This window comes from Dendrobates tinctorius, unplaced genomic scaffold (genome assembly GCF_039654945.1).
Source record: "Dendrobates tinctorius isolate UK_male_01 unplaced genomic scaffold, ASM3965494v1 ptg000151l, whole genome shotgun sequence".
Classification (NCBI taxonomy): Eukaryota; Metazoa; Chordata; class Amphibia; order Anura; family Dendrobatidae; genus Dendrobates; species Dendrobates tinctorius.
In genome coordinates, this window is record NW_027361818.1 from 31,777,718 (window position 1) to 31,799,269 (window position 21,552).

Below are 21,552 nucleotides of genomic sequence, written 5' to 3' on the forward strand. Positions count from 1 at the left end.
CTCTCTCTCCTGTAGAGTGAAAGCTCTTATGGTCAGTGGGGTCCTCTTTCTCTTGTAGAGTGTAAGCTCTTATGGTCAGTGGGGTCCTCTCTCTCTCTTGTAGAGTGTAAGCTCTTATGGTCAGTGGGGTCCTCTCTCTCTCTCCCCTGTAGAGTGTAAGCTCTTATGGTCAGCGGGGTCCTCTCTCTCTCTCCCCTGTAGAGTGTAAGCTCTTATGGTCAGTGGGGTCCTCTCTCTATCTCCCCTGTAGAGTGTAAGCTCTTATGGTCAGTGGGGTCCTCTCTCTCTCCTGTAGAGTGTAAGCTCTTATGATCATTTGGGTTCTCTCTCTCTTGTAGAGTGTAAGCTCTTATGGTCAATGGGGTTCTCTCTCTCCTGTAGAGTGTAAGCTCTTTTGGTCAGTGAGGTCCTCGCTCTCTCCTGTAGAGTGTAAGCTCTTATGGTCAGTGAGGTCCTCTCTCTTCTGTAGAGTGTAAGCTCTTATGGTCAGCGGGGTCCTCTCTCTCTCTCCCCTGTAGAGTGTAAGCTCTTATGGTCAGTGGGGTCCTCTCTCTCTCTCCCCTGTAGATTGTAAGCTCTTATGGTCAGTGGGATCCTCTTTCTCCTGTAGAGTGTAAGCTCTTTTGGTCAGTGGGTCCTCTCTCTCCTGTAGAGTGTAAGCTCTTATGGTCAGTGGAGTCCTCCCTCTCCTGTAGAGTGTAAGCTCTTTTGGTCATTGGGGTCCTCTCTCTCCTGTAGAGTGTAAGCTCTTATGGTCAGTGAGGTCCTCTCTCTCCTGTAGAGTGTAAGCCTCTTCTGGTCAGTGGGGTCCTCTCTCTCTCCTGTAGAGTGTAAGCTCTAATGGTCAGTGGGGTCCTCCCTCTCCTGTAGAGAGAAAGCTCTTATGGTCAGTGGGATCCACTCTCTCTCTTGTAGAGTGTAAGCTCTTATGGTCAGTGGGGTCCTCTCTCTCCTGTAGAGTGTAAGCTCTTTTGGTCAGTGGGGTCCTCTCTCTCCCGTAGAGTGTAAGCTCTTATGGTCAGCGGGGTCCTCTCTCTCCTGTAGAGTGTAAGCTCTTATGGTCAGCGGGGTCGTCTCTCTCTCCTGTAGAGTGTAAGCTCTTATGGTCAGCGGGGTCCTCTCTCTCTCCTGTAGAGTGTAAGCTCTTTTGGTCAGTGTGGTCCTCTCTCTCCTGTAGAGTGTAAGCTCTTATTGTCAGTGGGGTTCTCTCTCTCCTGTAGAGTATAAGCTCTTATGGTCAGTGAGGTCCTCTCTCTCCTGTAGAGTGTAAGCTCTTATGGTCAGTGGGGTCCTCTCTCTCCTGTAGAGTGTAAGATCTTATGGTCAGCGGGGTCCTCTCTCTTTTCTGTAGAGTGTAAGCTCTTATTGTCCATGGGGTCCTCTCCTGTAGAGTGTAAGCTCTTATGGTCAGTTGGGTCCTCTCTCTCCTGTAGAGTGTAAGCTCTTATGGTCAGTGAGGTCCTCTCTCTCCTGTAGAGTGTAAGCTCTTATGGTCAGTGGGGTCCTCTCTCTCCTGTAGAGTGTAAGCTCTTATGGTCAACTTGGTCCTCTCTCTCTCCTGTAGAGTGTAAGCTCTTATGGTCAGTGAGGTCCTCTCTCTCCTGTAGAGTATAAGCTCTTATGGTCAGTGGGGTCCTCTCTCCTGTAGAGTGTAAGCTCTTATGGTCAGTGGGGTCCTCTCTCTCCTGTAGATTGTAAGCTCTTATGGTCAGTGAGGTCCTCTCTCTCCTGTAGAGTGTAAGCTCTTATGGTCAGTGGGGTCCTCTCTCTCCTGTAGAGTGTAAGCTCTTATGGTCAACTGGGTCCTCTCTCTCTCCTGTGGAGTGTAAGCTCTCATGGTCAGTGGGGTCCTCTCTTTCTCCTGTAGAGTGTAAGCTCTTATGGTCAGTGTGGTCCTCTCTCTCCTGTAGAATGTAAGCTCTTATGGTCAGCCAGATCCTCTCTCTCTCTCCTGTAGAGTGTAAACTCTTATGATCAGTATAATTCTCTATCTTCTGTAGATTGTGAGTTCTTATGATCAGTGGGGTCCTCTCTCCTGTAGAGTGTAAGCTCTTATGGTTATCGGGGTCCTCTCTCTCTCCTGTAGAGTGTAAGCTCTTATGGTCAGTGGGGTCCTCTCTCTCTCCTGTAGAGTGTAAGCTCTTATGGTCAGTGAGGTCCTCTCTCTCCTTTAGAGTGTAAGCCTCTTATGGTCAGTGGGGTCCTCTCTCTCTCCTGTAGAGTGTAAGCTCTTATGGTCAGTGGGGTCCTCTCTCTCCTGTAGAGTGTAAGCTCTTATGGTCAGCGGGGTCCTCTTTCTTCTGTAGAGTGTAAGCTCTTATGGTCAGTGGGGTCCTCTCTCTCTCCTGTAGAGTGTAAGCGCTTATGATCAGTGGGGTCCTCTCTCTCTCCTGTAGAATGGAAGTTCTTATTGTCAGTGGGATCCACTCTCTCTCTCCTGTAGATTGTAAGCTCTTATAGTCAGAGGGGTCCTCTCTTTCTCTTGTAGAGTGTAAGCTCTTATGGTCAGTGGGGTCCTCTCTCTCCTGTAGAGTGTAAGCTCTTATGGTCAGCGGGGTCCTCTTTCTCTCCTGTAGAGTGAAAGCTCTTATGGTCAGTGGGGTCCTCTCTCTCTCCTGTAGAGTGTAAGCGCTTATGATCAGTGGGGTCCTCTCTCTCTCCTGTAGAATGGAAGTTCTTATGGTCAGTGTGATCCACTCTCTCTCTCCTGTAGAGTGTAAGCTCTTATGGTCAGTGGGGTCCTCTCTTTCTCTTGTAGAGTGTAAGCTCTTATGGTCAGTGGTGTCCTCTCTCTCCTGTAGAGTGTAAGCTCTTATGGTCAGTGAGGTCCTCTCTCTCCTGTAGAGTGTAAGCTCTTATGGTCAGTGGGGTCCTCTCTCTCTCATGTAGAGTGTAAGCTCTTATGGTCAGTGGGGCCTCTCTCTCCTGTAGAGTGTAAGCTCTTATGGTCAGCGGGGTCCTCTCTCTCTCTCCTGTAGAGTGTAAGCTCTTAAGGTCAGTGGGGTCCTCACTTTCTCATGTAGAGTGTAAGCTCTTATTGTCAGTGGGGTCCTCTCTCTCTCATGTAGAGTATAAGCTCTTATGGTCAGTGAGGTCTTCTCTCTCCTGTAGAGTGTAAGGTCTTATGGTCAGTGGGGTACTCTCTCTCCTGTAGAGTGTAAGATCTTATGGTCAGTGGGGTCTCCTCTCTCCTGTAGAGTGTAAGCTCTTATGGTCAGTGGGGTCCTCACTTTCTCCTGTAGAGTGTAAGCTCTTATGGTCAATGTGGTCCTCTCTCTCCTGTAGAATGTAAGCTCTTATGGTCAGTGGGGTCCTCTCTCTCCTGTAGAGTGTAAGCTCTTATGGTCAGTGGGGTCCTCTCTTTCTCCTGTAGAGTGTAAGCTCTTATGGTCAGTGGGGTCCTCTTTCTCCTGTAGAGTGTAAGGTCTTATGGTCAGCGGGGTGCTCTCTCTCTCCTGTAGAGTGTAAGCTCTTATGGTCAGTGGGGTCCTCTCTTTCTCCTGTAGATTGTAAGCTCTTATTGTCAGTGGGGTCCTCTCTCTCCTGTAGAGTATAAGCTCTTATGGTCAGTGGGGTCCTCTCTCCTGTAGAGTGTAAGCTCTTATGGTCAGTGAGGTCCTCTCTCTCCTGTAGAGTGTAAGCGCTTATGGTCAGTGGGGTCCTCTCTCTCCTGTAGAGTGTAAGCTCTTATGGTCAGTGGGGTCCTCTCTCTCTCCTGTATACTGTAAGCTCTTATGGTCAGTGGGGTCCTCTCTCTCCAGTAGAGTGTAAGCTCTTATGGTCAGTGAGGTCCTCTCTCTCCTGTAGAGTGTAAGCGCTTATGGTCAGTGGGGTTCTCTCTCTCCTGTAGAGTGTAAGCTCTTATGGTCAGTGGGGTCCTCTCTTTCTCCTGTAGAGTGTAAGCTCTTATGGTCAGTGGGGTCCTCTCACTCCTGTAGAGTGTAAGCTCTTATGGTCAGTGGAGTCGTCTCTCTCCTGTAGAATTTAAGCTCTTATGGTCAGTGGGGTCCTCTCTCTCCTTTAGAGTGTAAGCTCTTATGGTCAGTGGGGTCCTCTCTGTCCTGTAGAGTGTAAGCTCTTATGGTCAGTGGGGTCCTCTCTCTCTCCTGTATAGTGTAAGCTCTTATAGTCAGTGGGGTCCTCTCTCTCCTGTAGAGTGTAAGCTCTTATGGTCAGTGGGGTCCTCTCTCTCCTGTAGAGTGTAAGCTCTTATGGTCAGTGGGGTCCTCTCTCTCTCCTGTATAGTGTAAGCTCTTATGGTCAGTGGGGTCCTCTCTCTCCTGTAGAGTGTAAGCTCTTATGGTCAGTGGGGTCCTCTCTCTCCTGTAGAGTGTAAGCTCTTATGGTCAGTGGTGTCCTCTATCTCTCCTGTAGAGTGTAAGCTCTTATGGTCAGTGGGGTCCTCTCTCTCCTGTAGAGTGTAAGCTCTTATGGTCAGTGGGGTCCTCTCTCTCTCCTGTATAGTGTAAGCTCTTATGATCAGTGGGGTCCTTTCTCTGCTGTAATGTGTAAGCTCTTATGGTCAGTGGGGTCCTCGCTTTTTCCTGTAGAGTGTAAGCGCTTGTGATCAGTGGGGTCCTCTCTCCTGTAGAGTGTAAGCTCTTAAGGTTAGCGGGGTCCTCTCTCTCTCCTGTAGAGTGTAAGCTCTTATGGTCAGTGGGGTCCTCTCTCTCCTGTAGAGTGTAAGCTCTTATGGTCAGTAAGGTCCTCTCTCTCCTGTAGAGTGTAAGCTCTTATGGTCAGTGGGGTCCTCTCTCTCTCCTGTAGAGTGTAAGCTCTTATGGTCAGTGGGGTCCTCTCTCTCCTGTAGAGTGTAAGCTCTTATGGTCAGTGGGGTCCTCTCTCTCCTGTAGAGTGTAAGCTCTTATGGTCAGTACGGTCCTCTCTCTCTCCTGTAGCGTGTAAGCTCTTATGGTCAGTGGGATCCTCTCTCTCTCCCCTATAGAGTGTAAGCTCTTATGGTCAGTGGGATCCTCTTCCTCTCCCCTGTAGAGTGTAAGCTGTTATGGTCAGTGGGATCCTCTCTATCTCCCCTGTAGAGTATAAGCTCTTATGGTCAGTGGGATCCTCTCTCTCTCCCCTATAGAGTGTAAGCTCTTATGGTCAGTGGGATCCTCTCTCTCTCCCCTGTAGAGTGTAAGCTCTTATGGTCAGTGGGATCCACTCTCTCTCTCGTAGAGTGTAAGCTCTAATGGTCAGTTGGGTCCTCACTCTCCTGTAGAGTGTAAGCTCTTATGGTCAGTGGGGTCCTCACTTTCTCCTGTAGAGTGTAAGGTCTTATTGTCAGTGCGGTCCTCTCTATCCTGTAGAGTGTAAGCTCTTATGGTCAGTGAGGTCCTCTCTCTCCTGTAGAGTGTAAGCTCTTATGATCAGTGGGGTCCTCTCTCTCTACTGTAGAGTGTAAGCTCTTATGGTCAACGGGGTCCTCTCTCTCTCCTGTAGAGTGTAAGCTCTTATGGTCAGTGGGGTCCTCTCTCTCCTGTAGAGTGTAAGCTCTTATGGTCAGTGGGGTCCTCTCTCTCTCCTGTAGAGTGTAAGCTCTTATGGTCAGTGAGGTCCTCTTTCTCCTGTAGAGTGTAAGCTCTTATGGTCAGTGGGATCCACTCTCTCTCTCGTAGAGTGTAAGCTCTAATGTTCAGTTGGGTCCTCACTCTCCTGTAGAGTATAAGCTCTTATGGTCAGTGGGGTCCTCTCTCCTGTAGAGTGTAATCTCTTATGGTCAGTGAGGTCCTCTCTCTCCTGTAGAGTGTAAGCTCTTATGGTCAGTGGGGTTCTCTCTCTCCTGTAGAGTGTAAGCTCTTATGGTCAGTGGGGTCCTCTCTCTCCTGTAGAGTGTAAGCTCTTATGGTCAGTGGGGTCCTCTCTCTCCTGTAGAATGTAAGCTCTTATGGGCAGCCAGATCCTCTCTCTCTCTCCTGTAGAGTGTAAGCTCTTATGGTCAGTGAGGTCCTCTCTCTCCTGTAGAGTGTAAGCTCTTATGGTCAGTGGGGTTCTCTCTCTCCTGTAGAGTGTAAGCTCTTATAGTCAGTGGGGTCCTCTCTCTCTACTGTAGAGTGTAAGCTCTTATGATCAGTGGGGGTCCTTTCTCTCCTGTAAAGTGTAAGCTCTTATGGTCAGTGGGGTCCTCGCTTTCTCCTGTAGAGTGTAAGCGCTTGTGATCAGTGGGGTCCTTTCTCTCCTGTGGAGTGTAAGCTCTTATGGTCAGTGGGGTCCTCTCTCTCCTGTAGAGTGTAAGCTCTTATGGTCAGTGAGGTCCTCTCTCTCCTGTAGAGTGTAAGCCTCTTATGGTCAGTGGGGTCCTCTCTCTCTCCTGTAGAGTGTAAGCTCTTATGGTCAGTGGGGTCCTCTCTTTCTCCTGTAGATTGTAAGCTCTTATTGTCAGAGGGGTCCTCTCTCTCCTGTAGAGTATAAGCTCTTATGGTCAGTGGGGTCCTCTCTCCTGTAGAGTGTAAGCTCTTATGGTCAGTGAGGTCCTCTCTCTCCTGTAGAGTGTAAGCTCTTATGGTCAGTGGGGTTCTCTCTCTCCTGTAGAGTGTAAGCTCTTATGGTCAGTGGGGTCCTCTCTCTCCTGTAGAGTGTAAGCTCTTATGGTCAGTGGGGTCCTCTCTCTCCTGTAGAATGTAAGCTCTTATGGGCAGCCAGATCCTCTCTCTCTCTCCTGTAGAGTGTAAGCTCTTATGGTCAGTGAGGTCCTCTCTCTCCTGTAGAGTGTAAGCTCTTATGGTCAGTTGGGTTCTCTCTCTCTCCTGTAGAGTGTAAGCTCTTATAGTCAGTGGGGTCCTCTCTCTCTACTGTAGAGTGTAAGCTCTTATGATCAGTGGGGTCCTTTCTCTCCTGTAAAGTGTAAGCTCTTATGGTCAGTGGGGTCCTTTCTCTCCTGTAAAGTGTAAGCTCTTATGGTCAGTGGGGTCCTCGCTTTCTCCTGTAGAGTGTAAGCGCTTGTGATCAGTGGGGTCCTCTCTCTCCTGTGGAGTGTAAGCTCTTATGGTCAGTGGGGTCCTCTCTCTCCTGTAGAGTGTAAGCTCTTATGGTCAGAGTGGTCCTCTCTCTCCTGTAGAGTGTAAGCCTCTTATGGTCAGTGGGGTCCTCTCTCTCTCCTGTAGAGTGTAAGCTCTTATGGTCAGTGGGGTCCTCTCTCTCCTGTGGAGTGTAAGCTCTTATGGTCAGTGGGGTCCTCTCTCTCCTGTGGAGTGTAAGCTCTTATGGTCAGTGGGGTCCTCTCTCTCCTGTAGAGTGTAAGCGCTTATGATCAGTGGGGTCCTCTCTCTCCTGTAGAGTGTAAGCTCTTATGGTCAGTGGGGTCCTCTCTCTCTCCTGTAGAGTGTAAGCTCTTATTGTCAGTGGGGTCCTCTCTCTCCTGTAGAGTGTAAGCTCTTATGGTCAGTGGGGTCCTCTCTCTCCTGTAGAGTGTAAGCGCTTATGATCAGTGGGGTCCTCTCTCTCCTGTAGAGTGTAAGCTCTTATGGTCAGTGGGGTCCTCTCTCTCTCCTGTAGAGTGTAAGCTCTTATTGTCAGTGGGGTCCTCTCTCTCTCCTGTAGAGTGTAAGCTCTTATGGTCAGTGGGGTCCTCTCTCTCCTGTGGAGTGTAAGCTCTTATGGTCAGTGGGGTCCTCTCTCTCCTGTGGAGTGTAAGCTCTTATGGTCAGTGGGGTCCTCTCTCTCCTGTAGAGTGTAAGCGCTTATGATCAGTGGGGTCCTCTCTCTCCTGTAGAGTGTAAGCTCTTATGGTCAGTGGGGTCCTCTCTCTCTCCTGTAGAGTGTAAGCTCTTATGGTCAGTGGCGTCCTCTCTCTCCTGTAGAGTGTAAGCGCTTATGATCAGTGAGGTCCTCTCTCTCCTGTAGAGTGTAAGCTCTTATGGTCAGTGGGGTCCTCTCTCTCTCCTGTAGAGTGTAAGCTCTTATTGTCAGTGGGGTCCTCTCTCTCTCCTGTAGAGTGTAAGCTCTTATGGTCAGTGGGGTCCTCTCTCTCCTGTGGAGTGTAAGCTCTTATGGTCAGTGGGGTCCTCTCTCTCCTGTGGAGTGTAAGCTCTTATGGTCAGTGGGGTCCTCTCTCTCCTGTAGAGTGTAAGCGCTTATGATCAGTGGGGTCCTCTCTCTCCTGTAGAGTGTAAGCTCTTATGGTCAGTGGGATCCTCTCTCTCTCCCCTATAGAGTGTAAGCTCTCATGGTCAGTGGGATCCTCTCTCTCTCCCCTGTAGAGTGTAAGCTGTTATGGTCAGTGGGATCCTCTCTATCTCCCCTGTAGAGGGTAAGCTCTTATGGTCAGTGGGAACCACTCTCTCTCTCTCTCTCTCGTAGAGTGTAAGCTCTAATGGTCAGTGGGGTCCTCTCTCTCCTGTAGAGTGTAAGCTCTTATGGTCAGTGGGGTCCTCTCTCTCCTGTAGAGTGTAAGCTCTTATGGTCAGTGGGGTCCTCTCTCTCCTGTAGAGTGAAAGCTCTTATTGTCAGTGCGGTCCTCTCTATCCTGTAGAGTGTAAGCTCTTATGGTCAGTGGGGTCCTCTCTCTCCTCTAGAGTGTAAGCTCTTATGATCAGTGGGGTCCTCTCTCTCTCCTGTAGAGTGTAAGCTCTTATGGTCAACGGGGTCCTCTCTCTCTCCTGTAGAGTGTAAGCTCTTATGGTCAGTGGGGTCCTCTCTCTCCTGTAGAGTGTAAGCTCTTATGGTCAGCGGGGTCCTCTCTCTCTCCTGTAGAGTGTAAGCTCTTATGGTCAGTGGGGTCCTCACTTTCTCCTGTAGAGTGTAAGCTCTTATTGTCAGTGGGGTCCTCTCTCTCCTGTAGAGTGTAAGCTCTTATGGTCAGTGAGGTCCTCTTTCTCCTGTAGAGTGTAAGCTCTTATGGTCAGTGGGGTCCTCTCTCTCTCCTGTAGAGTGTAAGCTCTTATGGTCAGTGGGGTCCTCTCTCCTGTAGATTGTAAGCTCTTATTGTCAGAGGGGTCCTCTCTCTCCTGTAGAGTATAAGCTCTTATGGTCAGTGGGGTCCCCTCTCCTGTAGAGTGTAAGCTCTTATGGTCAGTGAGGTCCTCTCTCTCCTGTAGAGTGTAAGCTCTTATGGTCAGTGGGGTTCTCTCTCTCCTGTAGAGTGTAAGCTCTTATGGTCAGTGGGGTCCTCTCTCTCCTGTAGAGTGTAAGCTCTTATGGTCAGTGGGGTCCTCTCTCTCCTGTAGAATGTAAGCTCTTATGGTCAGCCAGATCCTCTCTCTCTCTCCTGTAGAGTGTAAGCTCTTTTAGTCAGTGGGGTCCTCTCTCTCCTGTAGAATGTAAGCTCTTATGGTCAGCCAGATCCTCTCTCTCTCTCCTGTAGAGTGTAAGTTGTTATGGTCAGTGGGATCCTCTCTATCTCCCCTGTAGAGGGTAAGCTCTTATGGTCAGTGAGATCCACTCTCTCTCTCTCTCGTAGAGTGTAAGCTCTAATGGTCAGTGGGGTCCTCTCTCTCTTGTAGAGTGTAAGCTCTTATGGTCAGTGCGGTCCTCTCTATCCTGTAGAGTGTAAGCTCTTATGGTCAGTGAGGTCCTCTCTCTCCAGTAGCGTGTAAGCTCTTATGGTCAGTGGGGTCCTCTCTCTCTCCTGTAGAGTGTAAGCTCTTATGGTCAGTGGGGTCCTCTCTCTCTCCTGTAGAGTGTAAGCGCTTATGATCAGTGGGGTCCTCTCTCTCCTGTAGAGTGTAAGCTCTTATGGTCAGTGGGATCCTCTCTCTCTCCCCTATAGAGTGTAAGCTCTTATGGTCAGTGTGATCCTCTCTCTCTCCCCTGTAGAGTGTAAGCTGTTATGGTCAGTGGGATCCTCTCTATCTCCCCTGTAGAGGGTAAGCTCTTATGGTCAGTGAGATCCACTCTCTCTCTCTCTCGTAGTGTGTAAGCTCTAATGGTCAGTGGGGTCCTCTCTCTCCTGTAGAGTGTAAGCTCTTATGGTCAGTGCGGTCCTCTCTATCCTGTAGAGTGTAAGCTCTTATGGTCAGTGAGGTCCTCTCTCTCCTGTAGAGTGTAAGCTCTTATGATCAGTGGGGTCCTCTCTCTCTCCTGTAGAGTGTAAGCTCTTATGGTCAACGGGGTCCTCTCTCTCTCCTGTAGAGTGTAAGCTCTTATGGTCAGTGGGGTCCTCTCTCTCCTGTAGAGTGTAAGCTCTTATGGTCAGCGGTGTCCTCTCTCTCTCCTGTAGAGTGTAAGCTCTTATGGTCAGTGGGGTCCTCACTTTCTCCTGTAGAGTGTAATCTCTTATTGTCAGTGGGGTCCTCTCTCTCCTGTAGAGTGTAAGCTTTTATGATCAGTGGGGTCCTCTCTCTCTCCTGTAGAGTGTAAGCTCTTATGGTCAACGGGGTCCTCTCTCTCTCCTGTAGAGTGTAAGCTCTCATGGTCAGTGGGGTCCTCTCTCTCCTGTAGAGTGTAAGCTCTTATGGTCAGTGGGGTCCTCTCTCTCTCCTGTAGAGTGTAAGCTCTTATGGTCAGTGGGGTCCTCTCTTTCTCCTGTAGATTGTAAGCTCTTATTGTCAGAGGGGTCCTCTTTCTCCTGTAGAGTATAAGCTCTTATGGTCAGTGGGGTCCTCTCTCCTGTAGAGTGTAAGCTCTTATGGTCAGTGAGGTCCTCTCTCTCCTGTAGAGTGTAAGCTCTTATGGTCAGTGGGGTTCTCTCTCTCCTGTAGAGTGTAAGCTCTTATGGTCAGTGGGGTCCTCTCTCTCCTGTAGAGTGTAAGCTCTTATGGTCAGTGGGGTCCTCTCTCTCCTGTAGAATGTAAGCTCTTATGGTCAGCCAGATCCTCTCTCTCTCTCCTGTAGAGTGTAAGCTCTTATGGTCAGTGAGGTCCTCTCTCTCCTGTAGAGTGTAAGCTCTTATGGTCAGTGGGGTTCTCTCTCTCCTGTAGAGTGTAAGCTCTTATAGTCAGTGGGGTCCTCTCTCTCTACTGTAGAGTGTAAGCTCTTATGATCAGTGGGGTCATTTCTCTCCTGTAGAGTGTAAGCGCTTGTGATCAGTGGGGTCCTCTCTCTCTCCTGTAGAGTGTAAGCGCTTGTGATCAGTGGGGTCCTCTCTCTCCTGTGGAGTGTAAGCTCTTATGGTCAGTGGGGTCCTCTCTCTCCTGTAGATTGTAAGCTCTTATGGTCAGTGAGGTCCTCTCTCTCCTGTAGAGTGTAAGCCTCTTATGGTCAGTGGGGTCCTCTCTCTCTCCTGTAGAGTGTAAGCTCTTATGGTCAGTGGGGTCCTATCTCTCCTGTAGAGTGTAAGCTCTTATGGTTAGCGGGGTCCTCTTTCTCTCCTGTAGAGTGTGAGCTCTTATGGTCAGTGGGGTCCTCTCTCTCTCCTGTAGAGTGTAAGCGCTTATGATCAGTGGGGTCCTCTCTCTCCTGTAGAGTGTAAGCTCTTATGGTCAGTGGGATCCTCTCTCTCTCCCCTATAGAGTGTTAGCTCTCATGGTCAGTGGGATCCACTCTCTCTCTCTCTCGTAGAGTGTAAGCTCTAATGGTCAGTGGGGTCCCCTCTCTCCTGTAGAGTGTAAGCTCTTATGGTCAGTGGGGTCCTCTCTCTCCTGTAGAGTGTAAGCTCTTATGGTCAGCGGGGTCCTCTCTCTCTCCTGTAGAGTGTAAGCTCTTATTGTCAGTGCGGTCCTCTCTATCCTGTAGAGTGTAAGCTCTTATGGTCAGTGAGGTCCTCTCTCTCCTGTAGAGTGTAAGCTCTTATGATCAGTGGGGTCCTCTCTCTCTCCTGTAGACTGTAAGCTCTTATGGTCAACGGTGTCCTCTCTCTCTCCTGTAGAGTGTAAGCTCTTATGGTCAGTGGGGTCCTCTCTCTCCTGTAGAGTGTAAGCTCTTATGGTCAGCGGGGTCCTCTCTCTCTCCTGTAGAGTGTAAGCTCTCATGGTCAGTGGAGTCCTCTCTTTCTCCTGTAGAGTGTAAGCTCTTATGGTCAGTGGGGTCATCTCTCTCCTGTAGAGTGTAAGCTCTTATGGTCAGTGGGGTCCGCTTTCTCTTGTAGAATGTAAGCTCTTATGGTCAGCCAGATCCTCTCTCTCTCTCTCCTGTATAGTGTAAACTCTTATGATCAGTCGAATTCTCTATCTCCTGTAGAGTGTAAGCTCTTATGGTTATCGGGGTCCTCTCTCTCTCCTGTAGAGTTTAAGCTCTTATGGTCAGTGAGGTCCTCTCTCTCCTGTAGAGTGTAAGCCTCTTATGGTCAGTGGGGTCCTCTCTCTCTCCTGTAGAGTGTAAGCTCTTATGGTCAGTGGGGTCCTCTCTCTCCTGTAGAGTGTAAGCTCTTATGGTCAGCAGGGTCCTCTCTCTCTCCTGTAGAGTGTAAGCTCTTATGGTCAGTGGGGTCCTCTCTCTCTCCTGTAGAGTGTAAGCGCTTATGATCAGTGGGGTCCTCTCTCTCCTGTAGAGTGTAAGCTCTTATGGTCAGTGGGATCCTCTCTCTCTCCCCTATAGAGTATAAGCTCTTATGGTCAGTGAGATCCTCTCTCTCTCCCCTGTAGAGTGTAAGCTCTTATGGTCAGCGGGGTCCTCTCTCTCTCCTGTAGAATGGAAGTTCTTATGGTCAGTGGGGTCCTTTCTCTCTCTCTTGTAGAATGTAAGCTCTTATGGTCAGTGGGGTCCTCTCTCTCCTGTAGAGTGTAAGCTCTTATGGTCAGTGGGGTCCTCTCTTTCTCCTGTAGAGTGTAAGCTCTTATGGTCAGTGGTGTCCTCTCTCTCCTGTAGAGTGTAAGCTCTTATGGTCAGTGGGGTCCTCTCTCCTGTAGAGTGTAAGCTCTTATGGTCAGTGGGGTCCTCTCTCTCTCATGTAGAGTGTAAGCTCTTATGGTCAACGGGGTCCCCTCTCTCTCTTGTAGAGTGTAAGCTCTTATGGTCAGTGGGGTCCTCTCTCTCCTCTAGAGTGTAAGCTTTTATGGTCAGCGGGGTCCTCTCTCTCTCCTGTAGAGTGTAAGCTCTTATGGTCAGTGGGGTCCTCACTTTCTCCTGTAGAGTGTAAGCTCTTATTGTCAGTGGGGTCCTCTCTCTCTCCTGTAGAGTATAAGCTCTTATGGTCAGTGAGGTCCTCTCTCTCCTGTAGAGTGTAAGCTCTTATGGTCAGTGGGGTCTTCTCTCTCCTGTAGAGTGTAAGCTCTTATGGTCAGTGGGGTCCTCACTTTCTCCTGTAGAGTGTAAGCTCTTATGGTCAGTGTGGTCCTCTCTCTCCTGTAGAGTGTAAGCTCTTATGGTCAGTGGGGTCCTCTCTCTCCTGTAGAGTGTAAGCTCTTATGGTCAGTGGGGTCCTCTCTTTCTCCTGTAGAGTGTAAGCTCTTATGGTCAGTGGGGTCCTCTCTCTCCTGTAGAGTGTAAGCTTTTATGGTCAGCGGGGTGCTCTCTCTCTCCTGAATAGTGTAAGCTCTTAAGGTCAGTGGGGTCCTCTCTTTCTCCTGTAGATTGTAAGCTCTTATGGTCAGTGGGGTCCTCTCTCTCCTGTAGAATTTAAGCTCTTATGGTCAGTGGTGTCCTCTCTCTCTCCTGTAGAGTGTAAGCTCTTATGGTCAGTGGGGTCCTCTCTCTCCTGTAGAGTGTAAGCTCTTATGATCAGTGGGGTCCTCTCTCTCTCCTGTATAGTGTAAGCTCTTATGGTCAGTGGGGTCCTCTCTCTCCTGTAGAGTGTAAGCTCTTATGGTCAGTGGGGTCCTCTCTCTCCTGTAGAGTGTAAGCTCTTATGGTCAGTGGGGTCCTCTCTCTCTCCTGTATAGTGTAAGCTCTTATGGTCAGTGGGGTCGTCTCTCTCTCCTGTATAGTGTAAGCTCTTATGGTCAGCGGGGTCCTCTCTCTCTCTCCTGTAGAGTGTAAGCTCTTATGGTCAGCGGGGTGCTCTCTCTCTCCTGTAGAGTGTAAGCTCTTATGGTCAGTGGGGTCCTCTCTTTCTCCTGTAGATTGTAAGCTCTTATGGTAAGTGGGGTCCTCTCTCTCCTGTAGAGTGTAAGCTCTTATGGTCAGTGGGGTCCTCTCTCCTGTAGAGTGTAAGCTCTTATGGTCAGTGAGGTCCTCTCTCTCCTGTAGAGTGTAAGCTCTTATGGTCAGTGGGGTTCTCTCTCTCCTGTAGAGTGTAAGCTCTTATGGTCAGTGGGGTTCTCTCTCTCCTGTAGAGTGTAAGCTCTTATGGTCAGTGGGGTTCTCTCTCTCCTGTAGAGTGTAAGCTCTTATGGTCAGTGGGGTCCTCTCTTTCTCCTGTAGAGTGTAAGCTCTTATGGTCAGTGAGGTCCTCTCTCTCCTGTAGAGTGTAAGCTCTTATGGTCAGTGGGGTTCTCTCTCTCCTGTAGAGTATAAGCTCTTATGGTCAGTGGTGTCCTCTCTCTCCTGTAGAGTGTAAGTTCTTATGGTCAGTGAGGTCCTCTCTCTCCTGTAGAGTGTAAGCTCTTATGGTCAGTGGGGTCCTCTCTCTCCTGTAGAGTGTAAGCTCTTATGGTCAGTGGGGTCCTCTCTCTCTCCTGTATAGTGTAAGCTCTTATGGTCAGTGGGGTCCTCTCTCTCTCCTGTAGAGTGTAAGCTCTTATGGTCAGTGGGGTCCTCTCTCTCCTGTAGAGTGTAAGCTCTTATGATCAGTGGGGTCCTCTCTCTCTCCTGTATAGTGTAAGCTCTTATAGTCAGTGGGGTCCTCTCTCTCCTGTAGAGTGTAAGCTCTTATGGTCAGTGGGGTCCTCTCTCTCCTGTAGAGTGTAAGCTCTTATGGTCAGTGGGGTCCTCTCTCTCTCCTGTATAGTGTAAGCTCTTATGGTCAGTGGGGTCCTCTCTCTCCTGTAGAGTGTAAGCTCTTATGGTCAGTGGGGTCCTCTCTCTCCTGCAGAGTGTAAGCTCTTATGGTCAGTGGGGTCCTCACTTTCTCCTGTAGAGTGTAAGCTCTTATGGTCAGTGGGGTCCTCTCTTTCTCCTGTAGAGTGTAAGCTCTTATGGTCAGTGAGGTCCTCTCTCTCCTGTAGAGTGTAAGCTCTTATGGTCAGTGGGGTCCTCTCTCTCCTGCAGAGTGTAAGCTCTTATGGTCAGTGGGGTCCTCACTTTCTCCTGTAGAGTGTAAGCTCTTATGGTCAGTGGGGTCCTCTCTCTCCTGTAGAGTGTAAGCTTTTATGGTCAGCGGGGTGCTCTCTCTCTCCTGAATAGTGTAAGCTCTTAAGGTCAGTGGGGTCCTCTCTTTCTCCTGTAGATTGTAAGCTCTTATGGTCAGTGGGGTCCTCTCTCTCCTGTAGAATTTAAGCTCTTATGGTCAGTGGTGTCCTCTCTCTCTCCTGTAGAGTGTAAGCTCTTATGGTCAGTGGGGTCCTCTCTCTCCTGTAGAGTGTAAGCTCTTATGATCAGTGGGGTCCTCTCTCTCTCCTGTATAGTGTAAGCTCTTATAGTCAGTGGGGTCCTCTCTCTCCTGTAGAGTGTAAACTCTTATGGTCAGTGGGGTCCTCTCTCTCCTGTAGAGTGTAAGCTCTTATGGTCAGTGGGGTCCTCTCTCTCTCCTGTAGAGTGTAAGCTCTTATGGTCAGTGGGGTCCTCTCTCTCCTGTAGAGTGTAAGCTCTTATGGTCAGTGGGGTCCTCTCTCTCCTGTAGAGTGTAAACTCTTATGGTCAGTGGGGTCCTCTCTCTCTCCTGTATAGTGTAAGCTCTTATGGTCAGTGGGGTCGTCTCTCTCTCCTGTATAGTGTAAGCTCTTATGGTCAGTGGGGTCCTCTCTTTCTCCTGTAGATTGTAAGCTCTTATGGTCAGTGGGGTCCTCTCTCTCCTGTAGAGTGTAAGCTCTTATGGTCAGTGGGGTCCTCTCTCCTGTAGAGTGTAAGCTCTTATGGTCAGTGAGGTCCTCTCTCTCCTGTAGAGTGTAAGCTCTTATGGTCAGTGGGGTTCTCTCTCTCCTGTAGAGTGTAAGCTCTTATGGTCAGTGGGGTTCTCTCTCTCCTGTAGAGTGTAAGCTCTTATGGTCAGTGGGGTTCTCTCTCTCCTGTAGAGTGTAAGCTCTTATGGTCAGTGGGGTCCTCTCTTTCTCCTGTAGAGTGTAAGCTCTTATGGTCAGTGAGGTCCTCTCTCTCCTGTAGAGTGTAAGCTCTTATGGTCAGTGGGGTTCTCTCTCTCCTGTAGAGTATAAGCTCTTATGGTCAGTGGTGTCCTCTCTCTCCTGTAGAGTGTAAGCTCTTATGGTCAGTGGGGTCCTCTCTCTCCTGCAGAGTGTAAGCTCTTATGGTCAGTGGGGTCCTCACTTTCTCCTGTAGAGTGTAAGCTCTTATGGTCAGTGGGGTCCTCTCTTTCTCCTGTAGAGTGTAAGCTCTTATGGTCAGTGAGGTCCTCTCTCTCCTGTAGAGTGTAAGCTCTTATGGTCAGTGGGGTTCTCTCTCTCCTGTAGAGTATAAGCTCTTATGGTCAGTGGTGTCCTCTCTCTCCTGTAGAGTGTAAGCTCTTATGGTCGGTGAGGTCCTCTCTCTCCTGTAGAGTGTAAGCTCTTATGGTCAGTGGGGTCCTCTCTCTCCTGTAGAGTGTAAGCTCTTATGGTCAGTGGGGTCCTCTCTCTCTCCTGTATAGTGTAAGCTCTTATGGTCAGTGGGGTCCTCTCTCTCTCCTGTAGAGTGTAAGCTCTTATGGTCAGTGGGGTCCTCTCTCTCCTGTAGAGTGTAAGCTCTTATGATCAGTGGGGTCCTCTCTCTCTCCTGTATAGTGTAAGCTCTTATAGTCAGTGGGGTCCTCTCTCCTGTAGAGTGTAAGCTCTTATGGTCAGTGGGGTCCTCTCTCTCCTGTAGAGTGTAAGCTCTTATGGTCAGTGGGGTCCTCTCTCTCTCCTGTATAGTGTAAGCTCTTATGGTCAGTGGGGTCCTCTCTCTCCTGTAGAGTGTAAGCTCTTATGGTCAGTGGGGTCCTCTCTCTCCTGCAGAGTGTAAGCTCTTATGGTCAGTGGGGTCCTCTCTCTCTCCTGTATAGTGTAAGCTCTTATGGTCAGTGGGGTCCTCTCTCTCTCCTGTAGAGTGTAAGCTCTTATGGTCAGTAGGGTCCTCTCTCTCTCCTGTATAGTGTAAGCTCTTATGGTCAGTGGGGTCCTCGCTTTTTCCTGTTGAGTGTAAGCTCTTATGGTTAGCGGGGTCCTCTCTCTCTCCTGTAGAGTGTAAGCTCTTATGGTCAGTGGGGTCCTCTCTCTCCTGTAGAGTGTAGGCCTCTTATGGTCAGTGGGGTCCTCTCTCTCCTGTAGAGTGTAAGCTCTTATGGTCAGTGGGGTCCTCTCTCTCTCCTGAAGAGTGTAAGCTCTTATGGTCAGTGGGGTCCTCTCTCTCCTGTAGAGTGTAAGCTCTTATGGTCAGTGGGGTCCTCTCTCTCCTGTAGAGTGTAAGCTCTTATGGTCAGTGGGGTCCTCTCTCTCTCCTGTAGCTTGTAAGCTCTTATGGTCAGCGGGGTCCTCTCTCTCTCCTGTAGAGTGGAAGCTCTTATGGTCAGTGGGGTCCTCTATTTCTCCTGAAGAGTGTAAGCTCTTATGGTCAGTGGGGTCCTCTCTCTCCCCTGTAGAGTGTAAGCTCTTATGGTCAGTGGGGTCCTCTCTTTCTCCTGTAGAATGTAAGCTCTTATGGTCAGTGGGATCCACTCTCTCTCTCTCTTGTAGAGTGTAAGCTCTTATGGTCAGTGGGGTCCTCTCTTTCTCCTGTAGAATGTAAGTTCTTATCGTCAGTGGGATCCACTCTCTCTCTCTCTTGTAGAGTGTAAGCTCTTATGGTCAGTGGGGTCCTCTCTTTCTCCTGTAGAGTGTAAGCTCTTATGGTCAGTGGGGTCCTCTCTCTGCTGTAGAGTGTAAGCTCTTATGGTCAGCGGGGTCCTCTCTCTCTCCTGTAGAGTGTAAGCTCTTATGGTCGGTGGGGTCCTCTCTCTCTCCTGTAGAGTGTAAGCTCTTATGGTCAGTGGGGTCCTCTCTCTCCTGTAGAGTGTAAGCTCTTATGGTCAGTGGGGTCCTCTCTCTCCTGTAGAATGTAAGCTCTTATGGTCGGTGGGGTCCTCTCTCTCCTGTAGAGTGTAAGCTCTTATGGTCGGTGGGGTCCTCTCTCTCTCCTGTAGAGTGTAAGCTCTTATGGTCAGTGGGGTCCTCTCTCTCCTGTAGAGTGTAAGCTCTTATGGTCGGTGGGGTCCTCTCTCTCTCCTGTAGAGTGTAAGCTCTTATGGTCACTGGGGTCCTCTCTCTCCTGTAGAGTGTAAGCTCTTATGGTCGGTGGGGTCCTCTCTCTCCTGTAGAATGTAAGCTCTTATGGTCAGTGGGGTCCTCTCTCTCTCCTGTAGAGTGTAAGCTCTTATGGTCACTGGGGTCCTCTCTCTCCTGTAGAGTGTAAGCTCTTATGGTCGGTGGGGTCCTCTCTCTCCTGTAGAGTGTAAGCTCTTATGGTCGGTGGGGTCCTCTCTCTCTCCTGTAGAGTGTAAGCTCTTATGGTCACTGGGGTCCTCTCTCTCCTGTAGAGTGTAAGCTCTTATGGTCGGTGGGGTCCTCTCTCTCCTGTAGAATGTAAGCTCTTATGGTCAGTGGGGTCCTCTCTCTCTCCTGTAGAGTGTAAGCTCTTATGGTCACTGGGGTCCTCTCTCTCCTGTAGAGTGTAAGCTCTTATGGTCGGTGGGGTCCTCTCTCTCTCCTGTAGAGTGTAAGCTCTTATGGTCAGTGGGGTCCTCTCTCTCCTGTAGAGTGTAAGCTCTTATGGTCAGTGGGGTTCTCTCTCTCCTGTAGAGTGTAAGCTCTTATGGTCGGTGGGGTCCTCTCTCTCTCCTGTAGAGGGTGGTCTGGGCTGCGGCCCCCTGATTGTGCAGGACACATATCTGGGTTATGATCCTCACGCTCCGCTCTGACCCCGCAGCGCTTCCTGCACGTTCTCGGCCTCCTGTATGGACGTGTTGTGCTGAAGCCCCGCAGCGTCCATCATCCATCACCTGTCCGCTCTCTGACAGCTGTGGAAGATTCCAGGGAGCAGAGCGCGCCCCGGGGTGGAGGTGGCGAGCACCGTGCTGAGGGGAAGAGCTGATTGCAGCCTCATATCATAGACCGGGACCCAGGACAGCGAGAGAACAGGAAGAAAAGTCACAGCTCCCTCTATCACCCTGCAGGGGGCGGGGTCACAGCTCCCTCCTCCCTCTATCACCCTGCAGTGGGCGGGGTCACAGCTCCCTCCTCCCTCTATCACCCTGCTGGGGGCGGGGTCACAGCTCCCTCCTCCCTCTATCACCCTGCAGTGGGCGGGGTCACAGCTCCCTCTATCACCCTGCAGGGGGCGGGGTCACAGCTCCCTCTATCACCCTACAGGGGGCGGGGTCACAGCTCCCTCCATCACCCTGCAGTGGGCGGGGTCACAGCTCCCTCCATCACCCTGCAGGGGGCGGGGTCACAGCTCCCTCCTCCCTCTATCACTCTGCAGGGGGCGGGGTCACAGCTCCCTCTATCACCCTGCAGGGGGCGGGGTCACAGCTCCCTCTATCACCCTGCAGGGGGTGGGGTCACAGCTCCCTCCTCCCTCTATCACCCTGCAGTGGGCGGGGTCACTATATTTGGGGCGTATATTTCTCCTCCACGGTTAAGCTCCTTTTCTTGGACACTTTACTGCCGCAGGGTGAGGAGATGCTCCTGTGAGCGGAGGATACAGTGACAGCCGGAGACATCACCCGGCCTTCGCTGCAGAAGACATGGTGCGCTATACCGAGGAGGCCGCGGCTGCAGCATGTGAGGCGGAACAGAGACGAGAGTGTAAAGGAGAAAACTACTGATCCCGAACATATGAACGCTCCTCCTGCTGAATGTGCATGATGATCAGTGAGAGAATACGGGACCCAGAGCGTCCAACCACAGCAAGAGCAAAGGAGGCTGCGATCACTGACACCTGGTGGCCATCTCTCCACATTACAGGCTGAGCTGTATTTTATATTAAACCCTACAGATAACACTGACTCCTGGTGGCCGTCTCTCCACATTACAGGCTGAGCTGTATTTTATATTAAACCCTACAGGTAACACTGACTCCTGGTGGCCGTCTCTCCACATTACAGGCTGAGCTGCATTTTATATTAGACCCTACAGGTAACACTGACACCTGGTGGCCGTCTCTCCACATTACAGGCTGAGCTGCATTTTATATTAGACCCTACAGGTAACACTGACACCTGGTGGCCGTCTCTCCACATTACAGGCTGAGCTGTATTTTATATTAGACCCTACAGGTAACACTGACACCTGGTGGCCGTCTCTCCACATTACAGGCTGAGCTGCATTTTATATTAGACCCTACAGGTAACACTGACCCCTGGTGGCCGTCTCTCCACATTACAGGCTGAGCTGTATTTTATATTAAACCCTACAGGTAACACTGACTCCTGGTGGCCGTCTCTCCACATTACAGGCTGAGCTGTATTTTATATTAAACCCCACAGGTAACACTGACTCCTGGTGGCCGTCTCTCCACATTACAGGCTGAGCTGTATTTTATATTAAACCCTACAGGTAACACTGACACCTGGTGGCCGTCTCTCCACATTACAGGCTGAGCTGTATTTTATATTTAACCCTACAGGTAACACTGACACCTGGTGGCCGTCTCTCCACATTACAGGCTGAGCTGTATTTTATATTAGACCCTACAGGTAACACTGACACCTGGTGGTCGTCTCTCCACAATACAGGCTGAGCTGCATTTTATATTAGACCCTACAGGTAACACTGACTCCTGGTGGCCGTCTCTCCACAATACAGGCTGAGCTGCATTTTATATTAGACCCTACAGGTAACACTGACTCCTGGTGGCCGTCTCTCCACATTACAGTCTGAGCTGCATTTTATATTAGACCCTACAGGTAACACTGACACCTGGTGGCCGTCTCTCCACATTACAGTCTGAGCTGCATTTTATATTAGACCCTACAGGTAACACTGACACCTGGTGGTCGTCTCTCCACATTACAGGCTGAGCTGTATTTTATATTAGACCCTACAGGTAACACTGACTCCTGGTGGCCGTCTCTCCACAATACAGGCTGAGCTGCATTTTATATTAGACCCTACAGGTAACACTGACTCCTGGTGGCCGTCTCTCCACAATACAGGCTGAGCTGCATTTTATATTAGACCCTACAGGTAACACTGACACCTGGTGGCCGTCTCTCCACATTACAGTCTGAGCTGCATTTTATATTAGACCCTACAGGTAACACTGACACCTGGTGGCCGTCTCTCCACATTACAGGCTGAGCTGTATTTTATATTAGACCCTACAGGTAACACTGACACCTGGTGGTCGTCTCTCTACAATACAGGCTGACCTGCATTTTATATTAAACCCTACAGGTAACACTGACTCCTGGTGGCCGTCTCTCCACATTACAGGCTGAGCTGTATTTTATATTAGACCCTACAGGTAACACTGACTCCTGGTGGCCGTCTCTCCACATTACAGGCTGAGCTGCATTTTATATTAGACCCTACAGGTAACACTGACTCCTGGTGGCCGTCTCTCCACATCACAGGCAGAACTGTATTTTATATTAGACCGTACAGGTAACACTGACACCTGGTGGCCGTCTCTCCACATTACAGGCTGAGCTGCATTTTATATTAGACCCTACAGGTAACACTGACACCTGGT